We start from the raw sequence: 27,875 nt of genomic DNA, 5'->3' as shown, positions 1-27,875 counted from the left end.
ATCATTACCTGAAAGTGTCATCAAGCTTGGGTGAAAAAATGTGTGCTGAGATTTCAGGAAACTCGTAGTTTTTTGGAAGCTTGGCAACCCCTTTCCATGAAAGTGATTTGCGACAGTCTCTGCTTAGGGCTACATCAATAGGAAACAAACCATAGAGATATAACTTGGAACTACTTTATTGTGTCAAGTTTCAAAGAGCTAGCACAAACCGTGTTTGATTTAGAGTTCCAACTACATGTATCCATATAGGAGAAAACAGAGTGAAACCTAAATATTAAAACTGTTAGTGCCAACGAATGGTTTAACCTAGAAGAACGAGATTTGGTGAGCCAAGGAGGATTTGGGTACTGATCATTACCTGAAAGTGTCATCAAGCTTGGGTGAAAAAATGTGTGCTGAGATTTCAGGAAACTCGTAGTTTTTTGGAAGCTTGGCAACCCCTTTCCATGAAAGTGATTTGCGACAGTCTCTGCTTAGGGCTACATCAATAGGAAACAAACCATAGAGATAGAACTTGAAACTACTTTATTGTGTCAAGTTTCAAAGTGCTAGCACAAACCGTGTTTGATTTAGAGTTCCAACTACATGTATCCATATAGGAGAAAACAGAGTGAAACCTAAAAATTAAAACTGTTACTGCTAACGAACGGTTTAACCTAGAGGAACGAAATTTGGAATGCCAAGTCGGATTGGGCTACTGATCATTACCTGAAAGTGTCATCAAGCTTGGGTGAAAAAATGTGTGCTGAGATTTCAGGAAACTCGTAGTTTTTTGGAAGCTTGGCAACCCCTTTCCATGAAAGTGATTTGCGACAGTCTCTGCTTAGGGCTACATCAATAGGAAACAAACCATAGAGATAGAACTTGGAACTACTTTATTGTGTCAAGTTTCAAAGAGCTAGCACAAACCGTGTTTGATTTAGAGTTCCAACTACATGTATCCATATAGGAGAAAACAGAGTGAAACCTAAATATTAAAACTGTTAGTGCCAACGAATGGTTTAACCTAGAAGAACGAAATTTGGTGAGCCAAGGAGGATTTGGGTACTGATCATTACCTGAAAGTGTCATCAAGCTTGGGTGAAAAAATGTGTGCTGAGATTTCAGGAAACTCGTAGTTTTTTGGAAGCTTGGCAACCCTTTTCCATGAAAGTGATTTGCGACAGTCTCTGCTTAGGGCTACATCAATAGGAAACAAACCATAGAGATAGAACTTGGAACTACTTTATTGTGTCAAGTTTCAAAGAGCTAGCACAAACAGTGTTTATTTAGAGTTCCAACTACATGTATCCATATAGGAGAAAACAGAGTGAAACCTAAAAATTAAAACTGTTACTGCCAACGAACGGTTTAACCTAGAAGAACGAAATTTGGAATGCCAAGTCGGATTGGGCTACTGATCATTACCTGAAAGTGTCATCAAGCTTGGGTGAAAAAATGTGTGCTGAGATTTCAGGAAACTCGTAGTTTTTTGGAAGCTTGGCAACCCCTTTCCATGAAAGTGATTTGCGACAGTCTCCGCTTAGGGCTACATCAATAGGAAACAAACCATAGAGATAGAACTTGGAACTACTTTATTGTGTCAAGTTTCAAAGAGCTAGCACAAACCATGTTTGATTTAGAGTTCCAACTACATGTATCCATATAGGAGAAAACAGAGTGAAACCTAAAAATTAAAACTGTTACTGCCAACGAACGGTTTCACCTAGAAGAACGAAATTTGGAATGCCAAGTCGGATTGGGGTACTGATCATTACCTGAAAGTGTCATAAAGCTTGTTTGAAAAAATGTGTGCTGAGATTTCAGGAAACTCGTAGTTTCTTGGAAGCTTGGCAACCCCTTTCCATGAAAGTGATTTGCGACAGTCTCTGCTTAGGGCTACATCAATAGGAAACAAACCATAGAGATAGAACTTGGAACTACTTTATTTTGTGAAGTTTCAAAGAGCTAGCACAAACAGTGTTTGATTTAGAGTTCCAACTACATGTATCCATATAGGAGAAAACAGAGTGAAACCTAAAAATTAAAACTGTTACTGCCAACGAACGGTTTAACCTAGAAGAACGAAATTTGGAATGCCAAGTCGGATTGGGCTACTGATCATTACCTGAAAGTGTCATCAAGCTTGGGTGAAAAAATGTGTGCTGAGATTTCAGGAAACTCGTAGTTTTTTGGAAGCTTGGCAACCCCTTTCCATGAAAGTGATTTGCGACAGTCTCTGCTTAGGGCTACATCAATAGGAAATAAACCATAGAGGTAGAACTTGGAACTACTTTATTGTGTCAAGTTTCAAAGAGCTAGCACAAACCGTGTTTGATTTAGAGTTCCAACTACATGTATCCATATAGGAGAAAACAGAGTGAAACCTAAATATTAAAACTGTTAGTGCCAACGAATGGTTTAACCTAGAAGAACGAAATTTGGTGAGCCAAGGAGGATTTGGGTACTGATCATTACCTGAAAGTGTCATCAAGCTTGGGTGAAAAAATGTGTGCTGAGATTTCAGGAAACTGGTAGTTTTTTGGAAGCTTGGCAACCCTTTTCCATGAAAGTGATTTGCGACAGTCTCTGCTTAGGGCTACATCAATAGGAAACAAACCATAGAGATAGAACTTGGAACTACTTTATTGTGTCAAGTTTCAAAGAGCTAGCACAAACAGTGTTTATTTAGAGTTCCAACTACATGTATCCATATAGGAGAAAACAGAGTGAAACCTAAAAATTAAAACTGTTACTGCCAACGAACGGTTTCACCTAGAAGAACGAAATTTGGAATGCCAAATCGGATTGGGGTACTGATCATTACCTGAAAGTGTCATAAAGCTTGTTTGAAAAAATGTGTGCTGAGATTTCAGGAAACTCGTAGTTTCTTGGAAGCTTGGCAACCCCTTTCCATGAAAGTGATTTGCGACAGTCTCTGCTTAGGGCTACATCAATAGGAAACAAACCATAGAGATAGAACTTGGAACTACTTTATTTTGTGAAGTTTCAAAGAGCTAGCACAAACAGTGTTTGATTTAGAGTTCCAACTACATGTATCCATATAGGAGAAAACAGAGTGAAACCTAAAAATTAAAACTGTTACTGCCAACGAACGGTTTAACCTAGAAGAACGAAATTTGGAATGCCAAGTCGGATTGGGCTACTGATCATTACCTGAAAGTGTCATCAAGCTTGGGTGAAAAAATGTGTGCTGAGATTTCAGGAAACTCGTAGTTTTTTTGGAAGCTTGGCAACCCCTTTCCATGAAAGTGATTTGCGACAGTCTCTGCTTAGGGCTACATCAATAGGAAATAAACCATAGAGGTAGAACTTGGAACTACTTTATTGTGTCAAGTTTCAAAGAGCTAGCACAAACCGTGTTTGATTTAGAGTTCCAACTACATGTATCCATATAGGAGAAAACAGAGTGAAACCTAAATATTAAAACTGATAGTGCCAACGAATGGTTTAACCTAGAAGAACGAAATTTGGTGAGCCAAGGAGGATTGGGGTACTGATCATACCCTGAAAGTGTCATCAAGCTTGGGTGAAAAAATGTGTGCTGAGATGTCAGGAAACTCGTAGTTTTTTGGAAGCTTGGCAACCACTTTTCATAAAAGTGATTTTTGCCAGTCTCTGCTTAGGGCTACATCAATAGGAAACAAACCATAGAGATAGAACTTTGAACTACATTATTGTGTCAAGTTTCTAAGAGCTAGCACAAACCGTGTTTGATTTAGAGTTCCAACTACATGTATCCATATAGGAGAAAACCTAGTGAAAACTAAAAATTAAAACTGTTACTGCCAACGAATGGTCTGTCCTAGAAGAATGAAATTTGGAATGCCAAGTCGGATTGGTGTACTGATCATTACCTGAAAGTGTCATCAAGCTTGGGTGAAAAAATGTGTGCTGAGATGTCAGGAAACTCGTAGTTTTTTGGAAGCTTGGCAACCCCTTTCCATGAAAGTGATTTGCGACAGTCTCTGCTTAGGGCTACATCAATAGGAAACAAACCATAGAGATAGAACTTGAAACTACTTTATTGTGTCAAGTTTCAAAGAGCTAGCACAAACCGTGTTTGATTTAGAGTTCCAACTACATGTATCCATATAGGAGAAAACAGAGTGAAACCTAAAAATTAAAACTGTTACTGCTAACGAACGGTTTAACCTAGAGGAACGAAATTTGGAATGCCAATTCGGATTGGGCTACTGATCATTACCTGAAAGTGTCATCAAGCTTGGGTGAAAAAATGTGTGCTGAGATTTCAGGAAACTCGTAGTTTTTTGGAAGCTTGGCAACCCCTTTCCATGAAAGTGATTTGCGACAGTCTCTGCTTAGGGCTACATCAATAGGAAACAAACCATAGAGATAGAACTTGGAACTACTTTATTGTGTCAAGTTTCAAAGAGCTAGCACAAACCGTGTTTGATTTAGAGTTCCAACTACATGTATCCATATAGGAGAAAACAGAGTGAAACCTAAATATTAAAACTGTTAGTGCCAACGAATGGTTTAACCTAGAAGAACGAGATTTGGTGAGCCAAGGAGGATTTGGGTACTGATCATTACCTGAAAGTGTCATCAAGCTTGGGTGAAAAAATGTGTGCTGAGATGTCAGGAAACTCGTAGTTTTTTGGAAGCTTGGCAACCCCTTTCCATGAAAGTGATTTGCGACAGTCTCTGCTTAGGGCTACATCAATAGGAAACAAACCATAGAGATAGAACATGGAACTACTTTATTGTGTCAAATTTCAAAGAGCTAGCACAAACCGTGTTTGTTTTAGAGTTCCAACTACATGTATCCATATTTGAGAAAACAGAGTGAAACCTAAAAATTAAAACTGTTACTGCCAACGAACGGTTTAACCTAGAAGAACGAAATTTGGAATGCCAAGTCGGATTGGGGTACTGATCATTACCTGAAAGTGTCATCAAGCTTGGGTGAAAAAATGTGTGCTGAGATTTCAGGAAACTCGTAGTTTTTTGGAAGCTTGGCAACCACTTTCCATGAAAGTGATTTGCGACAGTCTCTGCTTAGGGCTACATCAATAGGAAAAAAACCATAGAGATAGAACTTGAAACTACTTTATTGTGTCAAGTTTCAAAGAGCTAGCACAAACCGTGTTTGATTTAGAGTTCCAACTACATGTATCCATATAGGAGAAAACAGAGTGAAACCTAAAAATTAAAACTGTTACTGCTAACGAACGGTTTAACCTAGAGGAACGAAATTTGGAATGCCAAGTCGGATTGGGCTACTGATCATTACCTGAAAGTGTCATCAAGCTTGGGTGAAAAAATGTGTGCTGAGATTTCAGGAAACTCGTAGTTTTTTGGAAGCTTGGCAACCCCTTTCCATGAAAGTGATTTGCGACAGTCTCTGCTTAGGGCTACATCAATAGGAAACAAACCATAGAGATAGAACTTGGAACTACTTTATTGTGTCAAGTTTCAAAGAGCTAGCACAAACCGTGTTTGATTTAGAGTTCCAACTACATGTATCCATATAGGAGAAAACAGAGTGAAACCTAAATATTAAAACTGTTAGTGCCAACGAATGGTTTAACCTAGAAGAACGAGATTTGGTGAGCCAAGGAGGATTTGGGTACTGATCATTACCTGAAAGTGTCATCAAGCTTGGGTGAAAAAATGTGTGCTGAGATTTCAGGAAACTCGTAGTTTTTTGGAAGCTTGGCAACCCCTTTCCATGAAAGTGATTTGCGACAGTCTCTGCTTAGGGCTACATCAATAGGAAACAAACCATAGAGATAGAACTTGAAACTACTTTATTGTGTCAAGTTTCAAAGTGCTAGCACAAACCGTGTTTGATTTAGAGTTCCAACTACATGTATCCATATAGGAGAAAACAGAGTGAAACCTAAAAATTAAAACTGTTACTGCTAACGAACGGTTTAACCTAGAGGAACGAAATTTGGAATGCCAAGTCGGATTGGGCTACTGATCATTACCTGAAAGTGTCATCAAGCTTGGGTGAAAAAATGTGTGCTGAGATTTCAGGAAACTCGTAGTTTTTTGGAAGCTTGGCAACCCCTTTCCATGAAAGTGATTTGCGACAGTCTCTGCTTAGGGCTACATCAATAGGAAACAAACCATAGAGATAGAACTTGGAACTACTTTATTGTGTCAAGTTTCAAAGAGCTAGCACAAACCGTGTTTGATTTAGAGTTCCAACTACATGTATCCATATAGGAGAAAACAGAGTGAAACCTAAATATTAAAACTGTTAGTGCCAACGAATGGTTTAACCTAGAAGAACGAAATTTGGTGAGCCAAGGAGGATTTGGGTACTGATCATTACCTGAAAGTGTCATCAAGCTTGGGTGAAAAAATGTGTGCTGAGATTTCAGGAAACTCGTAGTTTTTTGGAAGCTTGGCAACCCTTTTCCATGAAAGTGATTTGCGACAGTCTCTGCTTAGGGCTACATCAATAGGAAACAAACCATAGAGATAGAACTTGGAACTACTTTATTGTGTCAAGTTTCAAAGAGCTAGCACAAACAGTGTTTATTTAGAGTTCCAACTACATGTATCCATATAGGAGAAAACAGAGTGAAACCTAAAAATTAAAACTGTTACTGCCAACGAACGGTTTAACCTAGAAGAACGAAATTTGGAATGCCAAGTCGGATTGGGCTACTGATCATTACCTGAAAGTGTCATCAAGCTTGGGTGAAAAAATGTGTGCTGAGATTTCAGGAAACTCGTAGTTTTTTGGAAGCTTGGCAACCCCTTTCCATGAAAGTGATTTGCGACAGTCTCCGCTTAGGGCTACATCAATAGGAAACAAACCATAGAGATAGAACTTGGAACTACTTTATTGTGTCAAGTTTCAAAGAGCTAGCACAAACCATGTTTGATTTAGAGTTCCAACTACATGTATCCATATAGGAGAAAACAGAGTGAAACCTAAAAATTAAAACTGTTACTGCCAACGAACGGTTTCACCTAGAAGAACGAAATTTGGAATGCCAAGTCGGATTGGGGTACTGATCATTACCTGAAAGTGTCATAAAGCTTGTTTGAAAAAATGTGTGCTGAGATTTCAGGAAACTCGTAGTTTCTTGGAAGCTTGGCAACCCCTTTCCATGAAAGTGATTTGCGACAGTCTCTGCTTAGGGCTACATCAATAGGAAACAAACCATAGAGATAGAACTTGGAACTACTTTATTTTGTGAAGTTTCAAAGAGCTAGCACAAACAGTGTTTGATTTAGAGTTCCAACTACATGTATCCATATAGGAGAAAACAGAGTGAAACCTAAAAATTAAAACTGTTACTGCCAACGAACGGTTTAACCTAGAAGAACGAAATTTGGAATGCCAAGTCGGATTGGGCTACTGATCATTACCTGAAAGTGTCATCAAGCTTGGGTGAAAAAATGTGTGCTGAGATTTCAGGAAACTCGTAGTTTTTTGGAAGCTTGGCAACCCCTTTCCATGAAAGTGATTTGCGACAGTCTCTGCTTAGGGCTACATCAATAGGAAATAAACCATAGAGGTAGAACTTGGAACTACTTTATTGTGTCAAGTTTCAAAGAGCTAGCACAAACCGTGTTTGATTTAGAGTTCCAACTACATGTATCCATATAGGAGAAAACAGAGTGAAACCTAAATATTAAAACTGTTAGTGCCAACGAATGGTTTAACCTAGAAGAACGAAATTTGGTGAGCCAAGGAGGATTTGGGTACTGATCATTACCTGAAAGTGTCATCAAGCTTGGGTGAAAAAATGTGTGCTGAGATTTCAGGAAACTGGTAGTTTTTTGGAAGCTTGGCAACCCTTTTCCATGAAAGTGATTTGCGACAGTCTCTGCTTAGGGCTACATCAATAGGAAACAAACCATAGAGATAGAACTTGGAACTACTTTATTGTGTCAAGTTTCAAAGAGCTAGCACAAACAGTGTTTATTTAGAGTTCCAACTACATGTATCCATATAGGAGAAAACAGAGTGAAACCTAAAAATTAAAACTGTTACTGCCAACGAACGGTTTAACCTAGAAGAACGAAATTTGGAATGCCAAGTCGGATTGGGCTACTGATCATTACCTGAAAGTGTCATCAAGCTTGGGTGAAAAAATGTGTGCTGAGATTTCAGGAAACTCGTAGTTTTTTGGAAGCTTGGCAACCCCTTTCCATGAAAGTGATTTGCGACAGTCTCTGCTTAGGGCTACATCAATAGGAAACAAACCATAGAGATAGAACTTGGAACTACTTTATTGTGTCAAGTTTCAAAGAGCTAGCACAAACCATGTTTAATTTAGAGTTCCAACTACATGTATCCATATAGGAGAAAACAGAGTGAAACCTAAAAATTAAAACTGTTACTGCCAACGAACGGTTTCACCTAGAAGAACGAAATTTGGAATGCCAAGTCGGATTGGGGTACTGATCATTACCTGAAAGTGTCATAAAGCTTGTTTGAAAAAATGTGTGCTGAGATTTCAGGAAACTCGTAGTTTCTTGGAAGCTTGGCAACCCCTTTCCATGAAAGTGATTTGCGACAGTCTCTGCTTAGGGCTACATCAATAGGAAACAAACCATAGAGATAGAACTTGGAACTACTTTATTTTGTGAAGTTTCAAAGAGCTAGCACAAACAGTGTTTGATTTAGAGTTCCAACTACATGTATCCATATAGGAGAAAACAGAGTGAAACCTAAAAATTAAAACTGTTACTGCCAACGAACGGTTTAACCTAGAAGAACGAAATTTGGAATGCCAAGTCGGATTGGGCTACTGATCATTACCTGAAAGTGTCATCAAGCTTGGGTGAAAAAATGTGTGCTGAGATTTCAGGAAACTCGTAGTTTTTTTGGAAGCTTGGCAACCCCTTTCCATGAAAGTGATTTGCGACAGTCTCTGCTTAGGGCTACATCAATAGGAAATAAACCATAGAGGTAGAACTTGGAACTACTTTATTGTGTCAAGTTTCAAAGAGCTAGCACAAACCGTGTTTGATTTAGAGTTCCAACTACATGTATCCATATAGGAGAAAACAGAGTGAAACCTAAATATTAAAACTGATAGTGCCAACGAATGGTTTAACCTAGAAGAACGAAATTTGGTGAGCCAAGGAGGATTGGGGTACTGATCATACCCTGAAAGTGTCATCAAGCTTGGGTGAAAAAATGTGTGCTGAGATGTCAGGAAACTCGTAGTTTTTTGGAAGCTTGGCAACCACTTTTCATAAAAGTGATTTTTGCCAGTCTCTGCTTAGGGCTACATCAATAGGAAACAAACCATAGAGATAGAACTTTGAACTACATTATTGTGTCAAGTTTCTAAGAGCTAGCACAAACCGTGTTTGATTTAGAGTTCCAACTACATGTATCCATATAGGAGAAAACCTAGTGAAAACTAAAAATTAAAACTGTTACTGCCAACGAATGGTCTGTCCTAGAAGAATGAAATTTGGAATGCCAAGTCGGATTGGTGTACTGATCATTACCTGAAAGTGTCATCAAGCTTGGGTGAAAAAATGTGTGCTGAGATGTCAGGAAACTCGTAGTTTTTTGGAAGCTTGGCAACCCCTTTCCATGAAAGTGATTTGCGACAGTCTCTGCTTAGGGCTACATCAATAGGAAACAAACCATAGAGATAGAACTTGAAACTACTTTATTGTGTCAAGTTTCAAAGAGCTAGCACAAACCGTGTTTGATTTAGAGTTCCAACTACATGTATCCATATAGGAGAAAACAGAGTGAAACCTAAATATTAAAACTGTTAGTGCCAACGAATGGTTTAACCTAGAAGAACGAGATTTGGTGAGCCAAGGAGGATTTGGGTACTGATCATTACCTGAAAGTGTCATCAAGCTTGGGTGAAAAAATGTGTGCTGAGATGTCAGGAAACTCGTAGTTTTTTGGAAGCTTGGCAACCCCTTTCCATGAAAGTGATTTGCGACAGTCTCTGCTTAGGGCTACATCAATAGGAAACAAACCATAGAGATAGAACATGGAACTACTTTATTGTGTCAAATTTCAAAGAGCTAGCACAAACCGTGTTTGTTTTAGAGTTCCAACTACATGTATCCATATTTGAGAAAACAGAGTGAAACCTAAAAATTAAAACTGTTACTGCCAACGAACGGTTTAACCTAGAAGAACGAAATTTGGAATGCCAAGTCGGATTGGGGTACTGATCATTACCTGAAAGTGTCATCAAGCTTGGGTGAAAAAATGTGTGCTGAGATTTCAGGAAACTCGTAGTTTTTTGGAAGCTTGGCAACCCCTTTCCATGAAAGTGATTTGCGACAGTCTCTGCTTAGGGCTACATCAATAGGAAACAAACCATAGAGATAGAACTTGAAACTACTTTATTGTGTCAAGTTTCAAAGTGCTAGCACAAACCGTGTTTGATTTAGAGTTCCAACTACATGTATCCATATAGGAGAAAACAGAGTGAAACCTAAAAATTAAAACTGTTACTGCTAACGAACGGTTTAACCTAGAGGAACGAAATTTGGAATGCCAAGTCGGATTGGGCTACTGATCATTACCTGAAAGTGTCATCAAGCTTGGGTGAAAAAATGTGTGCTGAGATTTCAGGAAACTCGTAGTTTTTTGGAAGCTTGGCAACCCCTTTCCATGAAAGTGATTTGCGACAGTCTCTGCTTAGGGCTACATCAATAGGAAACAAACCATAGAGATAGAACTTGGAACTACTTTATTGTGTCAAGTTTCAAAGAGCTAGCACAAACCGTGTTTGATTTAGAGTTCCAACTACATGTATCCATATAGGAGAAAACAGAGTGAAACCTAAATATTAAAACTGTTAGTGCCAACGAATGGTTTAACCTAGAAGAACGAGATTTGGTGAGCCAAGGAGGATTTGGGTACTGATCATTACCTGAAAGTGTCATCAAGCTTGGGTGAAAAAATGTGTGCTGAGATGTCAGGAAACTCGTAGTTTTTTGGAAGCTTGGCAACCCCTTTCCATGAAAGTGATTTGCGACAGTCTCTGCTTAGGGCTACATCAATAGGAAACAAACCATAGAGATAGAACTTGGAACTACTTTATTGTGTCAAGTTTCAAAGAGCTAGCACAAACCGTGTTTGATTTAGAGTTCCAACTACATGTATCCATATAGGAGAAAACAGAGTAAAACCTAAATATTAAAACTGTTACTGCCAACGAACGGTTTAACCTAGAAGAATGAAATTTGGTGAGCCAAGGAGGATTTGGGTACTGATCATTACCTGAAAGTGTCATCAAGCTTGGGTGAAAAAATGTGTGCTGAGATTTCAGGAAACTCGTAGTTTTTTGGAAGCTTGGCAACCCTTTTCCATGAAAGTGATTTGCGACAGTCTCTGCTTAGGGCTACATCAATAGGAAACAAACCATAGAGATAGAACTTGGAACTACTTTATTGTGTCAAGTTTCAAAGAGCTAGCACAAACAGTGTTTATTTAGAGTTCCAACTACATGTATCCATATAGGAGAAAACAGAGTGAAACCTAAAAATTAAAACTGTTACTGCCAACGAACGGTTTAACCTAGAAGAACGAAATTTGGAATGCCAAGTCGGATTGGGCTACTGATCATTACCTGAAAGTGTCATCAATCTTGGGTGAAAAAATGTGTGCTGAGATTTCAGGAAACTCGTAGTTTTTTGGAAGCTTGGCAACCCCTTTCCATGAAAGTGATTTGTGACAGTCTCTGCTTAGGGCTACATCAATAGGAAACAAACCATAGAGATAGAACTTGGAACTACTTTATTGTGTCAAGTTTCAAAGAGCTAGCACAAACCGTGTTTGATTTAGAGTTCCAACTACATGTATCCATATAGGAGAAAACAGAGTAAAACCTAAATATTAAAACTGTTACTGCCAACGAACGGTTTAACCTAGAAGAACGAAATTTGGTGAGCCAAGGAGGATTTGGGTACTGATCATTACCTGAAAGTGTCATCAAGCTTGGGTGAAAAAATGTGTGCTGAGATGTCAGGAAACTCGTAGTTTTTTGGAAGCTTGGCAACCCCTTTCCATGAAAGTGATTTGCGACAGTCTCTGCTTAGGGCTACATCAATAGGAAACAAACCATAGAGATAGAACTTGGAACTACTTTATTGTGTCAAGTTTCAAAGAGCTAGCACAAACCGTGTTTGATTTAGAGTTCCAACTACATGTATCCATATAGGAGAAAACAGAGTAAAACCTAAATATTAAAACTGTTACTGCCAACGAACGGTTTAACCTAGAAGAACGAAATTTGTTGAGCCAAGGAGGATTGGGGTACTGATCATTACCTGAAAGTGTCATCAAGCTTGGGTGAAAAAATGTGTGCTGAGATTTCAGGAAACTCGTAGTTTTTTGGAAGCTTGGCAACCCTTTTCCATGAAAGTGATTTGCGACAGTCTCTGCTTAGGGCTACATCAATAGGAAACAAACCATAGAGATAGAACTTGGAACTACTTTATTGTGTCAAGTTTCAAAGAGCTAGCACAAACAGTGTTTATTTAGAGTTCCAACTACATGTATCCATATAGGAGAAAACAGAGTGAAACCTAAAAATTAAAACTGTTACTGCCAACGAACGGTTTAACCTAGAAGAACGAAATTTGGAATGCCAAGTCGGATTGGGCTACTGATCATTACCTGAAAGTGTCATCAAGCTTGGGTGAAAAAATGTGTGCTGAGATTTCAGGAAACTCGTAGTTTTTTGGAAGCTTGGCAACCCCTTTCCATGAAAGTGATTTGCGACAGTCTCTGCTTAGGGCTACATCAATAGGAAACAAACCATAGAGATAGAACTTGGAACTACTTTATTGTGTCAAGTTTCAAAGAGCTAGCACAAACCATGTTTGATTTAGAGTTCCAACTACATGTATCCATATAGGAGAAAACAGAGTGAAACCTAAAAATTAAAACTGTTACTGCCAACGAACGGTTTCACCTAGAAGAACGAAATTTGGAATGCCAAGTCGGATTGGGGTACTGATCATTACCTGAAAGTGTCATCAAGCTTGTTTGAAAAAATGTGTGCTGAGATTTCAGGAAACTCGTAGTTTCTTGGAAGCTTGGCAACCCCTTTCCATGAAAGTGATTTGCGACAGTCTCTGCTTAGGGCTACATCAATAGGAAACAAACCATAGAGATAGAACTTGGAACTACTTTATTTTGTGAAGTTTCAAAGAGCTAGCACAAACAGTGTTTGATTTAGAGTTCCAACTACATGTATCCATATAGGAGAAAACAGAGTGAAACCTAAAAATTAAAACTGTTACTGCCAACGAACGGTTTAACCTAGAAGAACGAAATTTGGAATGCCAAGTCGGATTGGGCTACTGATCATTACCTGAAAGTGTCATCAAGCTTGGGTGAAAAAAGGTGTGCTGAGATTTCAGGAAACTCGTAGTTTTTTGGAAGCTTGGCAACCCCTTTCCATGAAAGTGATTTGCGACAGTCTCTGCTTAGGGCTACATCAATAGGAAATAAACCATAGAGGTAGAACTTGGAACTACTTTATTGTGTCAAGTTTCAAAGAGCTAGCACAAACCGTGTTTGATTTAGAGTTCCAACTACATGTATCCATATAGGAGAAAACAGAGTGAAACCTAAATATTAAAACTGATAGTGCCAACGAATGGTTTAACCTAGAAGAACGAAATTTGGTGAGCCAAGGAGGATTGGGGTACTGATCATTACCTGAAAGTGTCATCAAGCTTGGGTGAAAAAATGTGTGCTGAGATGTCAGGAAACTCGTAGTTTTTTGGAAGCTTGGCAACCACTTTTCATAAAAGTGATTTTTGCCAGTCTCTGCTTAGGGCTACATCAATAGGAAACAAACCATAGAGATAGAACTTTGAACTACATTATTGTGTCAAGTTTCTAAGAGCTAGCACAAACCGTGTTTGATTTAGAGTTCCAACTACATGTATCCATATAGGAGAAAACCTAGTGAAAACTAAAAATTAAAACTGTTACTGCCAACGAATGGTCTGTCCTAGAAGAATGAAATTTGGAATGCCAAGTCGGATTGGTGTACTTATCATTACCTGAAAGTGTCATCAAGCTTGTGTGAAAAAATGTGTGCTGAGATGTCAGGAAACTCGTAGTTTTTTGGAAGCTTGGCAACCACTTTTCATAAAAGTGATTTTTGCCAGTCTCTGCTTAGGGCTACATCAATAGGAAACAAACCATAGAGATAGAACTTTGAACTACATTATTGTGTCAAGTTTCTAAGAGCTAGCACAAACCGTGTTTGATTTAGAGTTCCAACTACATGTATCCATATAGGAGAAAACCTAGTGAAAACTAAAAATTAAAACTGTTACTGCCAACGAATGGTCTGTCCTAGAAGAATGAAATTTGGAATGCCAAGTCGGATTGGTGTACTGATCATTACCTGAAAGTGTCATCAAGCTTGGGTGAAAAAATGTGTGCTGAGATGTCAGGAAACTCGTAGTTTTTTGGAAGCTTGGCAACCCCTTTCCATGAAAGTGATTTGCGACAGTCTCTGCTTAGGGCTACATCAATAGGAAACAAACCATAGAGATAGAACTTGAAACTACTTTATTGTGTCAAGTTTCAAAGAGCTAGCACAAACCGTGTTTGATTTAGAGTTCCAACTACATGTATCCATATAGGAGAAAACAGAGTGAAACCTAAATATTAAAACTGATAGTGCCAACGAATGGTTTAACCTAGAAGAACGAAATTTGGTGAGCCAAGGAGGATTGGGGTACTGATCATTACCTGAAAGTGTCATCAAGCTTGGGTGAAAAAATGTGTGCTGAGATGTCAGGAAACTCGTAGTTTTTTGGAAGCTTGGCAACCACTTTTCATAAAAGTGATTTTTGCCAGTCTCTGCTTAGGGCTACATCAATAGGAAACAAACCATAGAGATAGAACTTTGAACTACATTATTGTGTCAAGTTTCTAAGAGCTAGCACAAACCGTGTTTGATTTAGAGTTCCAACTACATGTATCCATATAGGAGAAAACCTAGTGAAAACTAAAAATTAAAACTGTTACTGCCAACGAATGGTCTGTCCTAGAAGAATGAAATTTGGAATGCCAAGTCGGATTGGTGTACTGATCATTACCTGAAAGTGTCATCAAGCTTGGGTGAAAAAATGTGTGCTGAGATGTCAGGAAACTCGTAGTTTTTTGGAAGCTTGGCAACCACTTTTCATAAAAGTGATTTTTGCCAGTCTCTGCTTAGGGCTACATCAATAGGAAACAAACCATAGAGATAGAACTTTGAACTACATTATTGTGTCAAGTTTCTAAGAGCTAGCACAAACCGTGTTTGATTTAGAGTTCCAACTACATGTATCCATATAGGAGAAAACCTAGTGAAAACTAAAAATTAAAACTGTTACTGCCAACGAATCGTCTGTCCTAGAAGAATGAAATTTGGAATTCCAAGTCGGATTGGTGTACTGATCATTACCTGAAAGTGTCATCAAGCTTGGGTGAAAAAATGTGTGCTGAGATGTCAGGAAACTCGTAGTTTTTTGGAAGCTTGGCAACCCCTTTCCATGAAAGTGATTTGCGACAGTCTCTGCTTAGGGCTACATCAATAGGAAACAAACCATAGAGATAGAACTTGAAACTACTTTATTGTGTCAAGTTTCAAAGAGCTAGCACAAACCGTGTTTGATTTAGAGTTCCAACTACATGTATCCATATAGGAGAAAACAGAGTGAAACCTAAAAATTAAAACTGTTACTGCTAACGAACGGTTTAACCTAGAGGAACGAAATTTGGAATGCCAAGTCGGATTGGGCTACTGATCATTACCTGAAAGTGTCATCAAGGTTGGGTGAAAAAATGTGTGCTGAGATTTCAGGAAACTCGTAGTTTTTTGGAAGCTTGGCAACCCCTTTCCATGAAAGTGATTTGCGACAGTCTCTGCTTAGGGCTACATCAATAGGAAACAAACCATAGAGATAGAACTTGGAACTACTTTATTGTGTCAAGTTTCAAAGAGCTAGCACAAACCGTGTTTGATTTAGAGTTCCAACTACATGTATCCATATAGGAGAAAACAGAGTGAAACCTAAATATTAAAACTGTTAGTGCCAACGAATGGTTTAACCTAGAAGAACGAGATTTGGTGAGCCAAGGAGGATTTGGGTACTGATCATTACCTGAAAGTGTCATCAAGCTTGGGTGAAAAAATGTGTGCTGAGATGTCAGGAAACTCGTAGTTTTTTGGAAGCTTGGCAACCCCTTTCCATGAAAGTGATTTGCGACAGTCTCTGCTTAGGGCTACATCAATAGGAAACAAACCATAGAGATAGAACATGGAACTACTTTATTGTGTCAAATTTCAAAGAGCTAGCACAAACCGTGTTTGTTTTAGAGTTCCAACTACATGTATCCATATTTGAGAAAACAGAGTGAAACCTAAAAATTAAAACTGTTACTGCCAACGAACGGTTTAACCTAGAAGAACGAAATTTGGAATGCCAAGTCGGATTGGGGTACTGATCATTACCTGAAAGTGTCATCAAGCTTGGGTGAAAAAATATGTGCTGAGATTTCAGGAAACTCGTAGTTTTTTGGAAGCTTGGCAACCCCTTTCCATGAAAGTGATTTGCGACAGTCTCTGCTTAGGGCTACATCAATAGGAAACAAACCATAGAGATAGAACTTGGAACTACTTTATTGTGTCAAGTTTCAAAGAGCTAGCACAAACCGTGTTTGATTTAGAGTTCCAACTACATGTATCCATATAGGAGAAAACAGAGTGAAACCTAAATATTAAAACTGTTAGTGCCAACGAATGGTTTAACCTAGAAGAACGAAATTTGGTGAGCCAAGGAGGATTTGGGTACTGATCATTACCTGAAAGTGTCATCAAGCTTGGGTGAAAAAATGTGTGCTGAGATGTCAGGAAACTCGTAGTTTTTTGGAAGCTTGGCAACCCCTTTCCATGAAAGTGATTTGCGACAGTCTCTGCTTAGGGCTACATCAATAGGAAACAAACCATAGAGATAGAACTTGGAACTACTTTATTGTGTCAATTTTCAAAGAGCTAGCACAAACCGTGTTTGATTTAGAGTTCCAACTACATATATCCATATAGGAGAAAACAGAGTAAAACCTAAATATTAAAACTGTTACTGCCAACGAACGGTTTAACCTAGAAGAACGAAATTTGGTGAGCCAAGGAGGATTGGGGTACTGATCATTACCTGAAAGTGTCATCAAGCTTGGGTGAAAAAATGTGTGCTGAGATTTCAGGAAACTCGTAGTTTTTTGGAAGCTTGGCAACCCTTTTCCATGAAAGTGATTTGCGACAGTCTCTGCTTAGGGCTACATCAATAGGAAACAAACCATAGAGATAGAACTTGGAACTACTTTATTGTGTCAAGTTTCAAAGAGCTAGCACAAACAGTGTTTATTTAGAGTTCCAACTACATGTATCCATATAGGAGAAAACAGAGTGAAACCTAAAAATTAAAACTGTTACTGCCAACGAACGGTTTAACCTAGAAGAACGAAATTTGGAATGCCAAGTCGGATTGGGCTACTGATCATTACCTGAAAGTGTCATCAAGCTTGGGTGAAAAATGTGTGCTGAGATTTCAGGAAACTCGTAGTTTTTTGGAAGCTTGGCAACCCCTTTCCATGAAAGTGATTTGCGACAGTCTCTGCTTAGGGCTACATCAATAGGAAACAAACCATAGAGATAGAACTTGGAACTACTTTATTGTGTCAAGTTTCAAAGAGCTAGCACAAACCATGTTTGATTTAGAGTTCCAACTACATGTATCCATATAGGAGAAAACAGAGTGAAACCTAAAAATTAAAACTGTTACTGCCAACGAACGGTTTCACCTAGAAGAACGAAATTTGGAATGCCAAGTCGGATTGGGGTACTGATCATTACCTGAAAGTGTCATCAAGCTTGTTTGAAAAAAATGTGTGCTGAGATTTCAGGAAACTTGTAGTTTCTTGGAAGCTTGGCAACCCCTTTCCATGAAAGTGATTTGCGACAGTCTCTGCTTAGGGCTACATCAATAGGAAACAAACCATAGAGATAGAACTTGGAACTACTTTATTTTGTGAAGTTTCAAAGAGCTAGCACAAACAGTGTTTGATTTAGAGTTCCAACTACATGTATCCATATAGGAGAAAACAGAGTGAAACCTAAAAATTAAAACTGTTACTGCCAACGAACGGTTTAACCTAGAAGAACGAAATTTGGAATGCCAAGTCGGATTGGGCTACTGATCATTCCTGAAAGTGTCATCAAGCTTGGGTGAAAAAATGTGTGCTGAGATTTCAGGAAACTCGTAGTTTTTTGGAAGCTTGGCAACCCCTTTCCATGAAAGTGATTTGCGACAGTCTCTGCTTAGGGCTACATCAATAGGAAATAAACCATAGAGGTAGAACTTGGAACTACTTTATTGTGTCAAGTTTCAAAGAGCTAGCACAAACCGTGTTTGATTTAGAGTTCCAACTACATGTATCCATATAGGAGAAAACAGAGTGAAACCTAAATATTAAAACTGATAGTGCCAACGAATGGTTTAACCTAGAACAACGAAATTTGGTGAGCCAAGGAGGATTGGGGTACTGATCATTACCTGAAAGTGTCATCAAGCTTGGGTGAAAAAATGTGTGCTGAGATGTCAGGAAACTCGTAGTTTTTTGGAAGCTTGGCAACCACTTTTCATAAAAGTGATTTTTGCCAGTCTCTGCTTAGGGCTACATCAATAGGAAACAAACCATAGAGATAGAACTTTGAACTACATTATTGTGTCAAGTTTCTAAGAGCTAGCACAAACCGTGTTTGATTTAGAGTTCCAACTACATGTATCCATATAGGAGAAAACCTAGTGAAAACTAAAAATTAAAACTGTTACTGCCAACGAACGGTTTAACCTAGAAGAATGAAATTTGGAATGCCAAGTCGGATTGGTGTACTGATCATTACCTGAAAGTGTCATCAAGCTTGGGTGAAAAAATGTGTGCTGAGATGTCAGGAAACTCGTAGTTTTTTGGAAGCTTGGCAACCCCTTTCCATGAAAGTGATTTGCGACAGTCTCTGCTTAGGGCTACATCAATAGGAAACAAACCATAGAGATAGAACTTGAAACTACTTTATTGTGTCAAGTTTCAAAGTGCTAGCACAAACCGTGTTTGATTTAGAGTTCCAACTACATGTATCCATATAGGAGAAAACAGAGTGAAACCTAAAAATTAAAACTGTTACTGCTAACGAACGGTTTAACCTAGAGGAACGAAATTTGGAATGCCAAGTCGGATTGGGCTACTGATCATTACCTGAAAGTGTCATCAAGCTTGGGTGAAAAAATGTGTGCTGAGATTTCAGGAAACTCGTAGTTTTTTGGAAGCTTGGCAACCCCTTTCCATGAAAGTGATTTGCGACAGTCTCTGCTTAGGGCTACATCAATAGGAAACAAACCATAGAGATAGAACTTGGAACTACTTTATTGTGTCAAGTTTCAAAGAGCTAGCACAAACCGTGTTTGATTTAGAGTTCCAACTACATGTATCCATATAGGAGAAAACAGAGTGAAACCTAAATATTAAAACTGTTAGTGCCAACGAATGGTTTAACCTAGAAGAACGAGATTTGGTGAGCCAAGGAGGATTTGGGTACTGATCATTACCTGAAAGTGTCATCAAGCTTGGGTGAAAAAATGTGTGCTGAGATGTCAGGAAACTCGTAGTTTTTTGGAAGCTTGGCAACCCCTTTCCATGAAAGTGATTTGCGACAGTCTCTGCTTAGGGCTACATCAATAGGAAACAAACCATAGAGATAGAACATGGAACTACTTTATTGTGTCAAGTTTCAAAGAGCTAGCACAAACCGTGTTTGATTTAGAGTTCCAACTACATGTATCCATATAGGAGAAAACAGAGTAAAACCTAAATATTAAAACTGTTACTGCCAACGAACGGTTTAACCTAGAAGAATGAAATTTGGTGAGCCAAGGAGGATTGGGGTACTGATCATTACCTGAAAGTGTCATCAAGCTTGGGTGAAAAAATGTGTGCTGAGATTTCAGGAAACTCGTAGTTTTTTGGAAGCTTGGCAACCCTTTTCCATGAAAGTGATTTGCGACAGTCTCTGCTTAGGGCTACATCAATAGGAAACAAACCATAGAGATAGAACTTGGAACTACTTTATTGTGTCAAGTTTCAAAGAGCTAGCACAAACAGTGTTTATTTAGAGTTCCAACTACATGTATCCATATAGGAGAAAACAGAGTGAAACCTAAAAATTAAAACTGTTACTGCCAACGAACGGTTTAACCTAGAAGAACGAAATTTGGAATGCCAAGTCGGATTGGGCTACTGATCATTACCTGAAAGTGTCATCAAGCTTGGGTGAAAAAATGTGTGCTGAGATTTCAGGAAACTCGTAGTTTTTTGGAAGCTTGGCAACCCCTTTCCATGAAAGTGATTTGTGACAGTCTCTGCTTAGGGCTACATCAATAGGAAACAAACCATAGAGATAGAACTTGGAACTACTTTATTGTGTCAAGTTTCAAAGAGCTAGCACAAACCGTGTTTGATTTAGAGTTCCAACTACATGTATCCATATAGGAGAAAACAGAGTAAAACCTAAATATTAAAACTGTTACTGCCAACGAACGGTTTAACCTAGAAGAACGAAATTTGGTGAGCCAAGGAGGATTTGGGTACTGATCATTACCTGAAAGTGTCATCAAGCTTGGGTGAAAAAATGTGTGCTGAGATGTCAGGAAACTCGTAGTTTTTTGGAAGCTTGGCAACCCCTTTCCATGAAAGTGATTTGCGACAGTCTCTGCTTAGGGCTACATCAATAGGAAACAAACCATAGAGATAGAACTTGGAACTACTTTATTGTGTCAAGTTTCAAAGAGCTAGCACAAACCGTGTTTGATTTAGAGTTCCAACTACATGTATCCATATAGGAGAAAACAGAGTAAAACCTAAATATTAAAACTGTTACTGCCAACGAACGGTTTAACCTAGAAGAACGAAATTTGTTGAGCCAAGGAGGATTGGGGTACTGATCATTACCTGAAAGTGTCATCAAGCTTGGGTGAAAAAATGTGTGCTGAGATTTCAGGAAACTCGTAGTTTTTTGGAAGCTTGGCAACCCTTTTCCATGAAAGTGATTTGCGACAGTCTCTGCTTAGGGCTACATCAATAGGAAACAAACCATAGAGATAGAACTTGGAACTACTTTATTGTGTCAAGTTTCAAAGAGCTAGCACAAACAGTGTTTATTTAGAGTTCCAACTACATGTATCCATATAGGAGAAAACAGAGTGAAACCTAAAAATTAAAACTGTTACTGCCAACGAACGGTTTAACCTAGAAGAACGAAATTTGGAATGCCAAGTCGGATTGGGCTACTGATCATTACCTGAAAGTGTCATCAAGCTTGGGTGAAAAAATGTGTGCTGAGATTTCAGGAAACTCGTAGTTTTTTGGAAGCTTGGCAACCCCTTTCCATGAAAGTGATTTGCGACAGTCTCTGCTTAGGGCTACATCAATAGGAAACAAACCATAGAGATAGAACTTGGAACTACTTTATTGTGTCAAGTTTCAAAGAGCTAGCACAAACCATGTTTGATTTAGAGTTCCAACTACATGTATCCATATAGGAGAAAACAGAGTGAAAACTAAAAATTAAAACTGTTACTGCCAACGAATGGTTTCACCTAGAAGAACGAAATTTGGAATGCCAAGTCGGATTGGGGTACTGATCATTACCTGAAAGTGTCATCAAGCTTGTTTGAAAAAATGTGTGCTGAGATTTCAGGAAACTCGTAGTTTCTTGGAAGCTTGGCAACCCCTTTCCATGAAAGTGATTTGCGACAGTCTCTGCTTAGGGCTACATCAATAGGAAACAAACCATAGAGATAGAACTTGGAACTACTTTATTTTGTGAAGTTTCAATGAGCTAGCACAAACAGTGTTTGATTTAGAGTTCCAACTACATGTATCCATATAGGAGAAAACAGAGTGAAACCTAAAAATTAAAACTGTTACTGCCAACGAACGGTTTAACCTAGAAGAACGAAATTTGGAATGCCAAGTCGGATTGGGCTACTGATCATTACCTGAAAGTGTCATCAAGCTTGGGTGAAAAAAGGTGTGCTGAGATTTCAGGAAACTCGTAGTTTTTTGGAAGCTTGGCAACCCCTTTCCATGAAAGTGATTTGCGACAGTCTCTGCTTAGGGCTACATCAATAGGAAATAAACCATAGAGTTAGAACTTGGAACTACTTTATTGTGTCAAGTTTCAAAGAGCTAGCACAAACCGTGTTTGATTTAGAGTTCCAACTACATGTATCCATATAGGAGAAAAGAGAGTGAAACCTAAATATTAAAACTGATAGTGCCAACGAATGGTTTAACCTAGAAGAACGAAATTTGGTGAGCCAAGGAGGATTGGGGTACTGATCATTACCTGAAAGTGTCATCAAGCTTGGGTGAAAAAATGTGTGCTGAGATGTCAGGAAACTCGTAGTTTTTTGGAAGCTTGGCAACCACTTTTCATAAAAGTGATTTTTGCCAGTCTCTGCTTAGGGCTACATCAATAGGAAACAAACCATAGAGATAGAACTTTGAACTACATTATTGTGTCAAGTTTCTAAGAGCTAGCACAAACCGTGTTTGATTTAGAGTTCCAACTACATGTATCCATATAGGAGAAAACCTAGTGAAAACTAAAAATTAAAACTGTTACTGCCAACGAATGGTCTGTCCTAGAAGAATGAAATTTGGAATGCCAAGTCGGATTGGTGTACTGATCATTACCTGAAAGTGTCATCAAGCTTGGGTGAAAAAATGTGTGCTGAGATGTCAGGAAACTCGTAGTTTTTTGGAAGCTTGGCAACCACTTTTCATAAAAGTGATTTTTGCCAGTCTCTGCTTAGGGCTACATCAATAGGAAACAAACCATAGAGATAGAACTTTGAACTACATTATTGTGTCAAGTTTCTAAGAGCTAGCACAAACCGTGTTTGATTTAGAGTTCCAACTACATGTATCCATATAGGAGAAAACCTAGTGAAAACTAAAAATTAAAACTGTTACTGCCAACGAATCGTCTGTCCTAGAAGAATGAAATTTGGAATGCCAAGTCGGATTGGTGTACTGATCATTACCTGAAAGTGTCATCAAGCTTGGGTGAAAAAATGTGTGCTGAGATGTCAGGAAACTCGTAGTTTTTTGGAAGCTTGGCAACCCCTTTCCATGAAAGTGATTTGCGACAGTCTCTGCTTAGGGCTACATCAATAGGAAACAAACCATAGAGATAGAACTTGAAACTACTTTATTGTGTCAAGTTTCAAAGAGCTAGCACAAACCGTGTTTGATTTAGAGTTCCAACTACATGTATCCATATAGGAGAAAACAGAGTGAAACCTAAATATTAAAACTGATAGTGCCAACGAATGGTTTAACCTAGAAGAACGAAATTTGGTGAGCCAAGGAGGATTGGGGTACTGATCATTACCTGAAAGTGTCATCAAGCTTGGGTGAAAAAATGTGTGCTGAGATGTCAGGAAACTCGTAGTTTTTTGGAAGCTTGGCAACCACTTTTCATAAAAGTGATTTTTGCCAGTCTCTGCTTAGGGCTACATCAATAGGAAACAAACCATAGAGATAGAACTTTGAACTACATTATTGTGTCAAGTTTCTAAGAGCTAGCACAAACCGTGTTTGATTTAGAGTTCCAACTACATGTATCCATATAGGAGAAAACCTAGTGAAAACTAAAAATTAAAACTGTTACTGCCAACGAATGGTCTGTCCTAGAAGAATGAAATTTGGAATGCCAAGTCGGATTGGTGTACTGATCATTACCTGAAAGTGTCATCAAGCTTGGGTGAAAAAATGTGTGCTGAGATGTCAGGAAACTCGTAGTTTTTTGGAAGCTTGGCAACCACTTTTTATAAAAGTGATTTTTGCCAGTCTCTGCTTAGGGCTACATCAATAGGAAACAAACCATAGAGATAGAACTTTGAACTACATTATTGTGTCAAGTTTCTAAGAGCTAGCACAAACCGTGTTTGATTTAGAGTTCCAACTACATGTATCCATATAGGAGAAAACCTAGTGAAAACTAAAAATTAAAACTGTTACTGCCAACGAATCGTCTGTCCTAGAAGAATGAAATTTGGAATGCCAAGTCGGATTGGTGTACTGATCATTACCTGAAAGTGTCATCAAGCTTGGGTGAAAAAATGTGTGCTGAGATGTCAGGAAACTCGTAGTTTTTTGGAAGCTTGGCAACCCCTTTCCATGAAAGTGATTTGCGACAGTCTCTGCTTAGGGCTACATCAATAGGAAACAAACCATAGAGATAGAACTTGAAACTACTTTATTGTGTCAAGTTTCAAAGAGCTAGCACAAACCGTGTTTGATTTAGAGTTCCAACTACATGTATCCATATAGGAGAAAACAGAGTGAAACCTAAAAATTAAAACTGTTACTGCTAACGAACGGTTTAACCTAGAGGAACGAAATTTGGAATGCCAAGTCGGATTGGGCTACTGATCATTACCTGAAAGTGTCATCAAGCTTGGGTGAAAAAATGTGTGCTGAGATTGCAGGAAACTCGTAGTTTTTTGGAAGCTTGGCAACCCCTTTCCATGAAAGTGATTTGCGACAGTCTCTGCTTAGGGCTACATCAATAGGAAACAAACCATAGAGATAGAACTTGGAACTACTTTATTGTGTCAAGTTTCAAAGAGCTAGCACAAACCGTGTTTGATTTAGAGTTCCAACTACATGTATCCATATAGGAGAAAACAGAGTGAAACCTAAATATTAAAACTGTTAGTGCCAACGAATGGTTTAACCTAGAAGAACGAGATTTGGTGAGCCAAGGAGGATTTGGGTACTGATCATTACCTGAAAGTGTCATCAAGCTTGGGTGAAAAAATGTGTGCTGAGATGTCAGGAAACTCGTAGTTTTTTGGAAGCTTGGCAACCCCTTTCCATGAAAGTGATTTGCGACAGTCTCTGCTTAGGGCTACATCAATAGGAAACAAACCATAGAGATAGAACATGGAACTACTTTATTGTGTCAAATTTCAAAGAGCTAGCACAAACCGTGTTTGTTTTAGAGTTCCAACTACATGTATCCATATTTGAGAAAACAGAGTGAAACCTAAAAATTAAAACTGTTACTGCCAACGAACGGTTTAACCTAGAAGAACGAAATTTGGAATGCCAAGTCGGATTGGGGTACTGATCATTACCTGAAAGTGTCATCAAGCTTGGGTGAAAAAATATGTGCTGAGATTTCAGGAAACTCGTAGTTTTTTGGAAGCTTGGCAACCCCTTTCCATGAAAGTGATTTGCGACAGTCTCTGCTTAGGGCTACATCAATAGGAAACAAACCATAGAGATAGAACTTGGAACTACTTTATTGTGTCAAGTTTCAAAGAGCTAGCACAAACCGTGTTTGATTTAGAGTTCCAACTACATGTATCCATATAGGAGAAAACAGAGTGAAACCTAAATATTAAAACTGTTAGTGCCAACGAATGGTTTAACCTAGAAGAACGAAATTTGGTGAGCCAAGGAGGATTTGGGTACTGATCATTACCTGAAAGTGTCATCAAGCTTGGGTGAAAAAATGTGTGCTGAGATGTCAGGAAACTCGTAGTTTTTTGGAAGCTTGGCAACCCCTTTCCATGAAAGTGATTTGCGACAGTCTCTGCTTAGGGCTACATCAATAGGAAACAAACCATAGAGATAGAACTTGGAACTACTTTATTGTGTCAATTTTCAAAGAGCTAGCACAAACCGTGTTTGATTTAGAGTTCCAACTACATATATCCATATAGGAGAAAACAGAGTAAAACCTAAATATTAAAACTGTTACTGCCAACGAACGGTTTAACCTAGAAGAACGAAATTTGGTGAGCCAAGGAGGATTGGGGTACTGATCATTACCTGAAAGTGTCATCAAGCTTGGGTGAAAAAATGTGTGCTGAGATTTCAGGAAACTCGTAGTTTTTTGGAAGCTTGGCAACCCTTTTCCATGAAAGTGATTTGCGACAGTCTCTGCTTAGGGCTACATCAATAGGAAACAAACCATAGAGATAGAACTTGGAACTACTTTATTGTGTCAAGTTTCAAAGAGCTAGCACAAACAGTGTTTATTTAGAGTTCCAACTACATGTATCCATATAGGAGAAAACAGAGTGAAACCTAAAAATTAAAACTGTTACTGCCAACGAACGGTTTAACCTAGAAGAACGAAATTTGGAATGCCAAGTCGGATTGGGCTACTGATCATTACCTGAAAGTGTCATCAAGCTTGGGTGAAAAAATGTGTGCTGAGATTTCAGGAAACTCGTAGTTTTTTGGAAGCTTGGCAACCCCTTTCCATGAAAGTGATTTGCGACAGTCTCTGCTTAGGGCTACATCAATAGGAAACAAACCATAGAGATAGAACTTGGAACTACTTTATTGTGTCAAGTTTCAAAGAGCTAGCACAAACCATGTTTGATTTAGAGTTCCAACTACATGTATCCATATAGGAGAAAACAGAGTGAAACCTAAAAATTAAAACTGTTACTGCCAACGAACGGTTTCACCTAGAAGAACGAAATTTGGAATGCCAAGTCGGATTGGGGTACTGATCATTACCTGAAAGTGTCATCAAGCTTGTTTGAAAAAAATGTGTGCTGAGATTTCAGGAAACTCGTAGTTTCTTGGAAGCTTGGCAACCCCTTTCCATGAAAGTGATTTGCGACAGTCTCTGCTTAGGGCTACATCAATAGGAAACAAACCATAGAGATAGAACTTGGAACTACTTTATTTTGTGAAGTTTCAAAGAGCTAGCACAAACAGTGTTTGATTTAGAGTTCCAACTACATGTATCCATATAGGAGAAAACAGAGTGAAACCTAAAAATTAAAACTGTTACTGCCAACGAACGGTTTAACCTAGAAGAACGAAATTTGGAATGCCAAGTCGGATTGGGCTACTGATCATTCCTGAAAGTGTCATCAAGCTTGGGTGAAAAAATGTGTGCTGAGATTTCAGGAAACTCGTAGTTTTTTGGAAGCTTGGCAACCCCTTTCCATGAAAGTGATTTGCGACAGTCTCTGCTTAGGGCTACATCAATAGGAAATAAACCATAGAGGTAGAACTTGGAACTACTTTATTGTGTCAAGTTTCAAAGAGCTAGCACAAACCGTGTTTGATTTAGAGTTCCAACTACATGTATCCATATAGGAGAAAACAGAGTGAAACCTAAATATTAAAACTGATAGTGCCAACGAATGGTTTAACCTAGAACAACGAAATTTGGTGAGCCAAGGAGGATTGGGGTACTGATCATTACCTGAAAGTGTCATCAAGCTTGGGTGAAAAAATGTGTGCTGAGATGTCAGGAAACTCGTAGTTTTTTGGAAGCTTGGCAACCACTTTTCATAAAAGTGATTTTTGCCAGTCTCTGCTTAGGGCTACATCAATAGGAAACAAACCATAGAGATAGAACTTTGAACTACATTATTGTGTCAAGTTTCTAAGAGCTAGCACAAACCGTGTTTGATTTAGAGTTCCAACTACATGTATCCATATAGGAGAAAAGCTAGTGAAAACTAAAAATTAAAACTGTTACTGCCAACGAACGGTTTAACCTAGAAGAATGAAATTTGGAATGCCAAGTCGGATTGGTGTACTGATCATTACCTGAAAGTGTCATCAAGCTTGGGTGAAAAAATGTGTGCTGAGATGTCAGGAAACTCGTAGTTTTTTGGAAGCTTGGCAACCCCTTTCCATGAAAGTGATTTGCGACAGTCTCTGCTTAGGGCTACATCAATAGGAAACAAACCATAGAGATAGAACTTGAAACTACTTTATTGTGTCAAGTTTCAAAGAGCTAGCACAAACCGTGTTTGATTTAGAGTTCCAACTA

Source organism: Spermophilus citellus (assembly GCF_964194105.1).
Source record: "Spermophilus citellus genome assembly, chromosome: 6".
NCBI lineage: Eukaryota > Metazoa > Chordata > Mammalia > Rodentia > Sciuridae > Spermophilus > Spermophilus citellus.
The sequence above is the reverse complement of the archived record's forward strand: the minus strand, read 5'-3'. Positions refer to the sequence as shown.